We start from the raw sequence: 12,145 nt of genomic DNA on the forward strand, positions 1-12,145 counted from the left end.
TTAAGTTTTCCTTTATGAAGAAGCATTTAGCATCGACTCATTTCATAGCTTACCTCCTACAAACTCCAAAACTAATATGATATTGGTGTAAATTAACAGCCTGTGTAAATACGGTTTCAATAAGACCGATAATTGTGTCGATTGGCAACGGATAATCATCTCTCGTGAGTCAAAACACTATCTCTACCCATCACGATTACTGGTGAGATAGTAGCACTATACCATGACCCTATTAAAAAGATATGACTATAATAAGTATCCAAATCTCGTGTGCTGAAATTACAAAAACCAATTTCGCAAACCACGTTCCGAATAAGGTACGGGAATGAATAAAACGTAATAACACGCGACCGCAAACGCGAGATGAAGTGATGCGAAATCGGTGGGTAGTGGGAGGGGATATAATGGTGCGCGTGCGCAGCTCACCTGGCAACCGTTATGATCGATAGAGATTATAGTGCGCGTAGTGTTCCGATGTGAAATGTAACGAATATCGGGTAGTTACGAGATTATTCGTAAATGCCATTTAGGAATTATAATGTAGAATGTGTTACAATAGCTGTGTTCGAGGATTTTCGGCCTTAGCAATAACCTTAATTATCTGAGTTTTAAAAAATAATGGCTTATCAATTGACTTCATGTTATCATACTATGGACCACATACAAAGAGACAAAATTATTCCTACGATAATGCAGGATCACTTTGTCACTTTTAACCCTTTTTTATTCAATAAAGAACTATAATGAAGGTTTTAATCAAGTATTAAATTCATTTAATTATTTGCCCAAAGCTACATAATATTATGGCAATAGTAAAATACTTAGGGTCAACAGCTTGTGACATGCTGATGAAAATTATATAATGTGAACTCTTCATTAATTTGATCCTTTTTCTACCAAACAACTTTTGTCCCTTAAATAAAACTTAAAATATAAAGCAATGTATTTTTGTTTATATATTTTATCATTCAGACACATTGCAATGGAAGAGGTCTTAAATAAAAATTATAGCCCATAAATAAAGTCATGCATCGTCCGCTGGCGCCACCGTTTTTGTAACATAAATATAATAACGGTAATAAATCCTTCGAAATCAATAAACACTGTTATAAATTCCTAATAAACATGTCACTCGTTTATTGTGGCCGATGATAATATACCATAACCGGTTATTTTATTGCCAAACTCATTTGGAAGTTTATTATACAAATTTCAACATTTTCTACTACAAAACTTACGAAATTTATTCAATTAACTTCGTCATATCCGAGATCAAAGATTGGTTGAGTTACCAATGATGGACATAAATTTGTAAATATTTGCATACGAATCTACTGCGGATTGTGTATCTATCTACCCGTAATTGGACACATCTGTTCCTAATTTACCTGTGGAGGCTTATCGCCATTATCTTGTCGCATACATTCAATTAAAACTTAACGCGTTTAACTATAATACCTGATGTTTATTCAGCGAAATAATAGTCATCACTTGCTCTATAAATATTTAGCAAATCCGTAATTTCCTTCCAAATGCAACGATAAAATTCTCAGAACAAGCAAAATGTCGGCCACCGCGACAAGACATGTCAAATCATCAAACTCTGCGAACATATTGATGTGCAAACAATGGTGGAAGGTCTGTTGGATGTACGGCGACCAGGAGAAATACTACAGACAACTATATGGCAAGAGAAAAGCGAACAACACAACCTTCTTCAACTTCCATGCAGACGACACCAAAAGACCGGGCGCGCAAATCACAGAACTAACCGATGATTTCTTCGAAGACACACATATAGAACCAGCTCCTGATGAAACACCAGAAGAGTGACATTCGGTGTAGAAACAGAACCTATATATGGCTTCGAATACCAAACATGGCAAAAGGACCAAAGAAGGCAACCAATAGTTCAGAATTACGAGTATATGAACACAACAGAGTTAGATAGGATATGCATAAGCGCTGACAGCATTAAGACAATGCTGCAGAACGGTCTTCCGCAGACAGAACTGATAGATTCTAAAGAAGAAGTAGTAAAAAATGGTGATATGATTGGCAAAAATGTTAGGACTATGAGTAAAACTAGGAAAGGTGCAGTGGTTACGGAGGAAACGGAGGTTGTTACTGATGGGAGGTCAGCGGCAAGCCTTAAGTTCCAAAGGTCTTCGGTTAAGACTGGACCAAATAAGGGAAAGAGGTTCTACAGCCACTGAAAGAGGACAGAGTGCTGGACGAGTGTTCTCGAAGGAGGTGTATTGGTGATGTAGTCACGACTACTACCACTACCTTAGTGACGGTGTCACAAACTGCTGTAACTTCGTGTAATGAGTGAGTATTAGTAATAGTTTGCAAAATTATGTATATTAAGAGATAGGTACGCGACTAAATCGTTTCATGGTAATGGAACACCTTCTATAATAAACTATAAGGACGTTATTCGTGATGCCACATAATAATTTTGGTAGTAGACTGAGTCTGCACGATGCCTTAAGCCTCTATGTCACTTTTGTACTGCAAGACTTTTAGTAGTGGCCAATTTAGTCAATAGATGCCTAGACTGCTATATAACTCTACAAATTAATGTAAATTATGTATACTAAGCATGTTTACACACACACATTCACATCATTTATCCCCTTTTCGCCGTGTGAATTCCGTCTCATGATATGATAGAGTGCGAGCCTGTCGCTATATCGGGATCAAATTCCAGACTCCGCTTTGCCCGACCTGGGATCGAACCCGAGACCTAAGCACCGCAGTCGTGCCGTAGTGCCGTCCTACGCCACATAGGCGGTCACAATTCTTATATTATTATTTATTATGGTTTATAGATAAATACGTCAATCACTTCTAATAACTCTATTGTTATATCTATTGTATTATTGATGATTTCTTCAAGATAATGAACGTAATCTTTCTCGTAATAACAATATAATAAATTATAATCAAATACCGCGGTAGGTGTTCTTCGCTGCTTCTTTTTTAACCTTTACATTTGGGTCCCAAATAGGTAGTAGTAGTATTAATATATTATAATATTCGCATTATGTTACCATAGTTAGTAATAAAACTATAGAGTGTCATTTTTCCTATCCATGATCTACTGACCATGCCCACATTTATTTATCGAACAAATAACACAAATTAATCAATCTCTAAGTTTTTTTTTTTATATATATATAACAGGGGGCACAGGAACATACGGTTCGCGTGATAGTAAGTGACCAGCTCCGCCCATGAATATCTGCAATACGAGGAGGCATACGGATGCGGCGCAATTTTTTTGAAGGTCGCCAGCTCGTATCTGTCGCGATATGCTGCTGGCGGCTATTGGTTCTGTACTTTTGTTGTAGTATGTAGTAGTAAAGTGTATTAGATTGCCAGTACATTTGCAAGGATATCTTATAATTTAAATGATCTTATAAAAATTTTAAACTTATAAAACATTTCCACTTTCCCCCACTTTCCATTTCACGTCCATTTTGTGACAAAACATTTAAACTCTTTTGTTCTAAACCACAAACACATTCGAATTTCACGGAAGACCACAATGGCTGTAAACCGTATGGAAAGTGCCCGACGCGCATTGTTCTGTGCGCACGGGCAGTGTTCCAGCAATAATGAAGTTACACGGAATGCATCAATGGCTGCGGTCGGGAACTGCCGTGGGAGTGGGACTGGCGGATTTAACTGTCTTATTGATGTTTACGTGATGGTTATTTGCAAACTGTATAGAAATTGACTTGTAAGTTTTACAGCGACTAGCGTGAATATATCTGTTGAGGGGGTAGGCAGAAGCTAAAAACGAGACGCTACCCGCCTCTGCCTGCCTTTAAAATTGTTTAAAAATAAGAACTCCTTGCTGGAAATTTTGTGTCGTCGGGTTCAAAAATGCCGTCTGCGCAATACCTAAAACTTTACTGTCATATTTAACATACTGTAAAGTAATATATCTATATGAGTTTTCACGAGATAATAAAATCTGTCGGTAATACGATACTTGTCCAAAGAACGTTCTTTTATGTATTTTATGATGCTTCTGTTTGTGAAGCGGTTTTATTTTTCTATTCATTCTTATTTAATTACGTATCTTGTATGGTTTTCTTTCTATGATATAGTGAAAGGGAAAGTTATGGTGTCGTTAGGTTTCTTTTGTACGAATGAGAGAGACGACAAATACGACGCTTGCCTGATAGTCTTGCCACTAAAGACAGTAATTTAATCAAGGCTTTTAAATTTAAAAATACTGCAAATTGTTACACTAAGTTTGTATTCTTAATGGAGTTGATAGTATGTTTCAAGAGAAGCGATAGCCTAGTTGGGAGTGGAACGGACTGCCGAAACGAATGTTCGCAGGTTCAAATCCCAAGGGCACGCATTTATGACTTTTGTAAATTTGTGTGTATACTTTATGAATTATCGCTTGCTTTAACGGTGAAGAAAACATCATGAGGGAACCTGCATACCTGAGAAGTTCTACAAGAATTTTGAGGGTATGTGAAGTCTTCCTATCCGCTCTAGGCCAGCGTGGCCGACTAAGACTTAATCCCTCTCAATAGTAGAGGAGGCCTGTGCCCAGCCGTGGGACAGATACAGGGCTGATATTATTATATTAAATATTATATATGGTACAATATGGATTTAATGTGCTATAATAGTGCCTCCACAATTTTGCTTGGTGGCAGGGACAAGATGGATTACAGCATAATGAAATGATGTAGCTAGTAGATATTATGTGCTTTTGATCGTCCCAAACAAACTCTACATACAAGAATTCTTTAACAGAAAGCGGATGCAGACGAACTTATACGTTTTGTCGCAGATGAACTCGCTGCTTTACAAAAGAAAGCACTTTGAGCCCTTTCACTTCATTTCATCCGGTATTCTGATCCACTGTCTAATCTTAATTATTTTTTAACTACATATTTTAATTTCCTATCGTAAAACTAGTTCGGCTTTCTATTTCATAAATCTCCGTAGTAACATTTTTAATTATAAAATATTAGTAGGGACTTCAAGCCACATTGAGATCATTCTGCATAGATCGGACCGTCAACAGCTAAATTTAAAAATCAAAATTTTATAATTGTAAAATATAGGTAGGGATAACTTTGACATTTCGGATGACCAATACGTTAGTCCGCGCCGTGATCACAAAAGCTGTAAAGTCTTCGAAACGACGGGAGAAAATGATAATATAAAAACCGCGATAAAATTTGCAAAATAGTTTTATTAAAATTACATTCGCGTAAACATAGAAATCATTAAAGATGTCTTATTTCCTCGGCCTTTTTAGGGCTTAAGGATATATTGTGCTTATTGAATTTTAAAAATATGAATCCCAAGCCGTCCAGCAAATCACGATTGAGCGATAAAGATCCAACCGGTGCCGTATATAACATTAGCGCGATAACATTCCCCATCAGTTATATGACAGAACGGCAAAACATGAACCGTAAGCGAAAATCGATTGAATAGCAGCGCGATTAATAGCCATTCAATAAAATCTCAGATTTTTATCTCGGAATTTATTAGCCGGGCTTCAATCTAAACGGTAAATGTATGTCCAGACCAATCCACAATTTAATCCGCACAATTTAACGACAAGACTGTACACGCTTTTGCTCGCCGCGCGCGAAAAAAAAGATGGCGTCCGCCTACCAGAGACAAGGCGATTTTATCTCGTATAGGCTACCGTTTACAGGCATTGACGTCGAAATATACAGCCCCGAGTGATCGATTGTGGCTCTTTGCACTTTTTGTTAATGTACGTTTTTTATTTAAATGTTATTGAAAGAGGTTTAAGGTGTTAAATTAATAAAACGATTGCAATGTGATAATTCGGAATTTGCATTTATAGTTGTTGGATTTAATATTACGAAAAGTAAGAAATATAATTTTATTATCTATATAGATTTATTGTTAATGAAGAATTAATATATTATGAACACAAACATAATTTAAATACATAGTAATGCTTTTGAATATTAGTCATTTTCAAAAAGCGATCCCAATCGCTTTTTTCGACCTATTTCAAAATCAGAACAAAGTTTTCTTTGACATGCGCACAAATGAGTTATTTTCATTGGTTTATTCTTGGATTGAGGATTGAGATTAAGATCGTTTATTGAAAACGGCTGTAAATAATGAAATAGAAAACAATATTATTTATTTTAATATTTTCTTTAAAATCTTTGTTACTCGTGTTGTTAGTGCCAGCATCTTAGATATCGTCAGATTAGTATAATATAAATTGCAAACTTTATAAGTATACGCGACTTTTCAACAGCTTTAATATGGACGGATACAAAGTAGGGCTTCGCGAATCACCGCTTCCTACTAAACCGGTTGCAGTTTATATGGTTTTTACAATCCGTAGCTGTGAAAAATTACAATATTTTGTTTAAAGTTACCTTACGGTATTTTTTTATTTTTAACAATACACATTATAATATATAAATATTATGCAACAGTGTATGCAAACAGACCGTTATCCACAACATCAAATGTTTATTATTTGAATTATTTATATTACTGATAAAACGTATATCAAATGATAGCACGATATTGGGATTTCTGTTATTTAACTGTGAGTTGAGAAAGAACAGAAACTGGTGGAGACAAATAATCCGTTCTAAATGCGATACACCACGACCACGATCCTCAATCATGAGGGACCGACTACAGAGATAGATGGAAAGGTATTTTTTTTAACCTGACTAAGTTTGTTAGTCTATTGAAATTAAACAAATTTTCGGATTCTATCGCGGTATTGGTGTTTTATTTTCTCCCGACGTTTCGAAGACTTTGCAGCCTTCATGGTCACGGGGGGGACTGAGGTGTTGTTCATCCGTAAAGTCAAAGTTACAATATCTACCTACATTTTACAATTATATAACTTTTTTTTTTTTTTTATTTTAGCTGTTGGTGGTCCGATCTACGCAGAATGAGCTCACAGTGTCTTGTTAGTCTAGCAGGGCCGGCTTATACAAACAAACCGGACTTTCGGGTGATCGCTTTAGACGTTCGTAACCCTGGAAAGATAGGAAGGGAGTTTTAAGAACTAAAATGACAATAAGGTAGATAAGTCAATGCTAATAAGACAGCGGTTACATGTCAGTCTGTATTCACGCTAAAAACAATTGTCTCTGGCATGGCTCTACCAACAATAAAATTTCTAACAGTACTTCCAGTTTCTGCGATGATTGTAGATATAATGCAATATACTTTATAGCAATGAAACAATGCTTCATAAACTTGCTAAAAATATATCCTCCGAGCTTAAATTTGTCATGTAACGTACGTAGCCTCCTAAAGCCTTCAGTAGCAGTGGGCAATGAGCCAACTGTGAAACGAGAGACATGGCATTGAGACATGTCGATGACTCCTAAATAAACTATCATACCTAAAAAAAAAATATTTTTTACGTTTTTAGAATTTCTTTGTCTATGTACTGTTTATTACCAAAGCTAATAAAAAGTTAAGAATTGAATTTTTTTATTTTAACTATGCTTTTTTAGATATGATAGTTAACTTAGTAGCCATTGATATATTTGTATAATGTCTTATTATATAATTAAATTTTTAATACGTCGCCAAAAATAATTTTGTTGTTGTATGTTAGATATATTTAAATTTTATACAAATATATCTTAGAGTAGTGTCAGGCCTGTGCATGAAATACTTGATAGCCTTTTATTTATATGCGGGACCTTAAAAATTACACAATACTAAGAATGAATATTATTTGTTATTTACAGGTAAACTATTCCAAAATTATAGATTAATTTTAAAAATAGTACTTGCCTAGCAAAAATCATCGACGAAAAATAAAAAAATAAAATCAAAACTTTACTGGTCACATTTAAACTTCGAACGCAACTCAAATCGATATAAAATAGCATGGAATCGATTTCAAAATGTATTTTCAATGTTTATAATGAGCGTACATCAGGTCTAAGCATCCCCGCTGAGAGCGCGAGAAAGCTGGCTTATTTAATATTATTGGTAACATCCACCATTTTATATAAGTTACTTTCATGAATAAATTTATTAGATGTACGTGTAATCGTAGATTTAATTGCCGGTTGAGTTTGATTTGTTACTGTTTAAAAGTGAATGATGCCACGTTGATGACTTATGGTAAGTGTTACTGACTATTAAAAGTAGCAACGAGTTAAATTTTGAATCACTGTATGGCGTTCTACACTAGCCGCCCCGAGACATTGCTGTGTTTCTTAAAATCTAATAGTTATAATGACTAATAATTATACTACTGAGAGGGATTAAGCCTTAGTGCACCACGCTGACCTAGTGCAGTTTGCCAGACTGCAAATACCCTCAAAATTCGGAAAAGCTTCTCAGGTTTTCAGGTTTCCTCATGATGTTTTTCTTCTCTGTTAAAGCAAGCGATAATTCACGAACTAGGTTATCGCTGCTTAGTATAGAGTATAGAATGAGTTATTTTTATAATGTCCTTCGAATTGTAATAGATAAAGTATTATTACTAGACCAGAAACACAATCTCAAACCAATTTATACTGTTAAAATATTCTTTGTATCTAAACAAATAGTAAAAATAGGTTCAATATCTGCAGATTAAAGCTATGTTTCATCTCGCAAGCGAGATCTATGACGTGGAGACCTTGTTCGATTTAAATTAATATCGAATGAACGCCTTTTATATGTTTTATTAATCGAATGATTGTGTTGAAATGTTTCCATTTTTGTTGAATAAGTACTCTATTATATTAAAGTGTAAAGGGAATATAATCGAACCAATACTATCGTAATTTATAAGTTCAGTTACTTACATTAACTAGTCTAATGTCTACACATTTATACGTAATTTCTGGATTATTTATTTAACCAATTGGGTATAAATTTGGTTTTTAACCACTCATATTAAATGCGGCACACAATTTAATTATAAAGAATCAATTAATATTCGAGTTCTGCACATGCGTAATAAATACATGTGCATTTTTAATTGCATAAAGCTGTGGTCACACAGGTGTGCAGTGAGATTACATATCTACTGTTTAAGTATTTAGATTATAAGATGATGAGTTATTTCGTACAACGATTGACAATTTATTGATAAGCGCTAAAGTATTAGAGACAAAATGTTTATTCCCGTACTCTTATTAGTATTGTAAATGCGGGTTTGTGAACATGTTTTGTTGTTTGTTAGAAGTAAAGGTAGTTATCGCCATACAAATAAGGATGAAATTGGCATACAGATTAACAATGTCCTTTACTTACATATTATAGATTGAATTCTTTATTTAAAATCAAATATAAATCAATATAACATTTGACTTTACATATAAGTATAATTTAATCCTTTATTGAAAATAACATAAAATTTATATGACATTTGAAAAAAAAAATATTATACAAATTTTGATTTATAATTTTACCCATGAATGTTATGGTCCATCTGCAATGCAATGTATCCAAAATTAAAAAAATATTAATATTAATAAATGGATCATTAAGTCTTCAAACAGAATCAAACCTGTGGGGCTAAGCTACGTATCAAATAATGAAACCTCACCTTCCGAAAACTAACTATAAAAATTCAGGAAACTCCAAATTGATAATATACTTACGTCTGTGAAAATCATTAAAAAACCTATTGGTCGTTAAGATGACTTCATACCGGGCTGGAAGCTACAGAATGCAGCGCAACCAGATATGCTACATTAATAACTAGTACATTGTGAATATTCAATAACTCAACCCCGTGACAACTATGAAAATTGTTTAATTATTGCTATAAAAAAATATTCTAGGATATATTTAGAATGGATTTACATACATACTTATCATGATTTATCTAATTCACCTTTTTCAATTATAGTCAGAGGTTTTTCATACCCACATTTTGCGAGCTATTTACGTCCTATGTAAGAGCTATGGGCTTTATCCCTGGGCACAATACTTCCAAACTCCAGTCTGATACTGGGCAATAAATCCTTATCAGACTACCCGGAGGTCGAACTCGAGACCTCTCATGGCAGTTACACTGTAATACTATGCCAACGGCGCTTAATGTTATTTCCTCCATATCGCTTATTTATACAAATATGTATAAGTGTATTTGATAGTCAGCGGCGTATGTTATATAGATTTAGCTAGTTTTGCAAACCGCATACACAAATATTATATAAGTTTGAGGTCGGAGTACATACATACATACATAACATCACGCATTTATCCCCGAGGGGGTATGCAGAGGCGCAACTAAGGCACCCACTTTTCGCCAAGTTTGTTCCGTCCCATGATGTGATAGGCGGCGAGCCTATCGCCATATCGGGCACAAATTCCAGACTCTGGGCTGATACTGACAGAAAAACCCAAATATCACTTTGCCCAAGGGATTCGAACCCAGGACCGTGAGCGCTGTCGTACCGGGCATGCAATACAACTACGCCACCGAGGCAGTCTAGGACTACTACTAATACTGTTACCGATTAGCAAACATACATGCAAACGCTCTAAACGTTTCTAAATTTTAGATAGCAAAAAATTGCATTACAATTACCCCCAGCCATTGCGATGGGTTATGTTGCGGTGATTTTGCGAACGACGTAAATTTCTCCCCTACATTTATGGTAAAGTCAAGCGAACATTTTAGAACTTTACTATCAAACCAGATAAAATTCGTAGACCCCCGCTTACTAATTGTGGACCCCATTTTTGGTTATGCCAACGTAGACCCCTGTCAAGTCTTCCGTGGACCCCTGGGGTCCACCTGGACCACTTTGGGAATCAATGCTGTAAGTCCTCAGCTGTGTGATGATGTGCCGAAGTCATAAGGAATAACTTTAATGAATTAGCCAATAATCAGATAACGCATAATATATTCAATTAATTAATAATCTGCATATTATATTGATTAACAATTGCTTTATAGAGAATTGGTTTGAATATTGTATCGGTGCATGACGCGTCCCTGGCGCCGAAACAATTAAGCGAGTGCGTTACAGGATACAGCTGCAGGCGGCGCGACAGCACTAATAGGACGATGGCGGGGGTGAGCGACGGGAACGGGACGGGGGGGGGTCGTGTTAGTTACAGTTTTATTTTTATCGCCATGAATTTTATTACGAGATTTGGTATTTCTGCACAGCAATCATTTGGGGCCGCCGTGTGTTGACTATAATTCCAACATCTGCCTTAAAACTATCTCACTTATGATTGTTCATCGAAGTGACCATGAAAACTTACACTTGCGACATGAACAAGAAGTGTGTAGTTAATACACATACACACTGTGGGCATTCCGCAGCAGCGTTAAAGTGCTTCGTTTTTTACGAGTGAAGGCGATTTGTATAAACTGAAATTTCTAATCAAATTTAGCAATGAGATGCCGTGGTTGTGCTTCTAAGATTTTCTAGTTAATTACCCGTGCGGTCAGTATTTTCTTTCCAACAAAGTATTAGCATTTTATATTAACGCCAATCAGAATATATTTATTATAATCAAGTTTCCTAATGAACGCGCAGTGAACTACACAGCGTCCTTTAGAATTTTAAATTAATTCGCATGCGATTAGAGGAATTTAATTAGAGTGTCACATGTGTTATGTAGTTTTTCTGTCCTCTGTGTAGAGGCCGAGCCCTCACAAAGGCTCGTCTCGTAAGAACAAGTACACGACAGTAATTAAATTGTAGAGCGCGCTCATGCAACTCTGTCGGTCTATACCTACTTGTTGATATTGTGGTTCCTTTTACCTTTTGTAATAAGAAATTTAAATAACTTGTCGACATTGCAACACCATATAATTAATTATTTATGTATTGATTTTGAAAGCAGTGTTTCCGATGTTGTTTTATTTAAGAAAATCAATAAGCATAACGAGCGGATGATTAGAGCTGCGTTTGTAGATAAACAGCATTCTAATACGAACTTTTAAATTACAATGCATTGCAGTCGTCCTGAGATATATAATGCTCAGGCCCATCTATCATATTGACCAGTATTTATACTTTCTAGAATATCTTTAAAACAGGAACAATAAGGATTCTAGAAGCACAGTCTATGCTTTCCTTGTCCCTTATAAAAGGACTTTTATTGACGGCCTCTGAACCGTGATATCAGGAAATCAGTCAATCAATCAGCATATCTCCGTCCA

This window comes from Manduca sexta, chromosome 3, assembly GCF_014839805.1.
Source record: "Manduca sexta isolate Smith_Timp_Sample1 chromosome 3, JHU_Msex_v1.0, whole genome shotgun sequence".
In the NCBI taxonomy this organism is placed as follows: Eukaryota; Metazoa; Arthropoda; class Insecta; order Lepidoptera; family Sphingidae; genus Manduca; species Manduca sexta.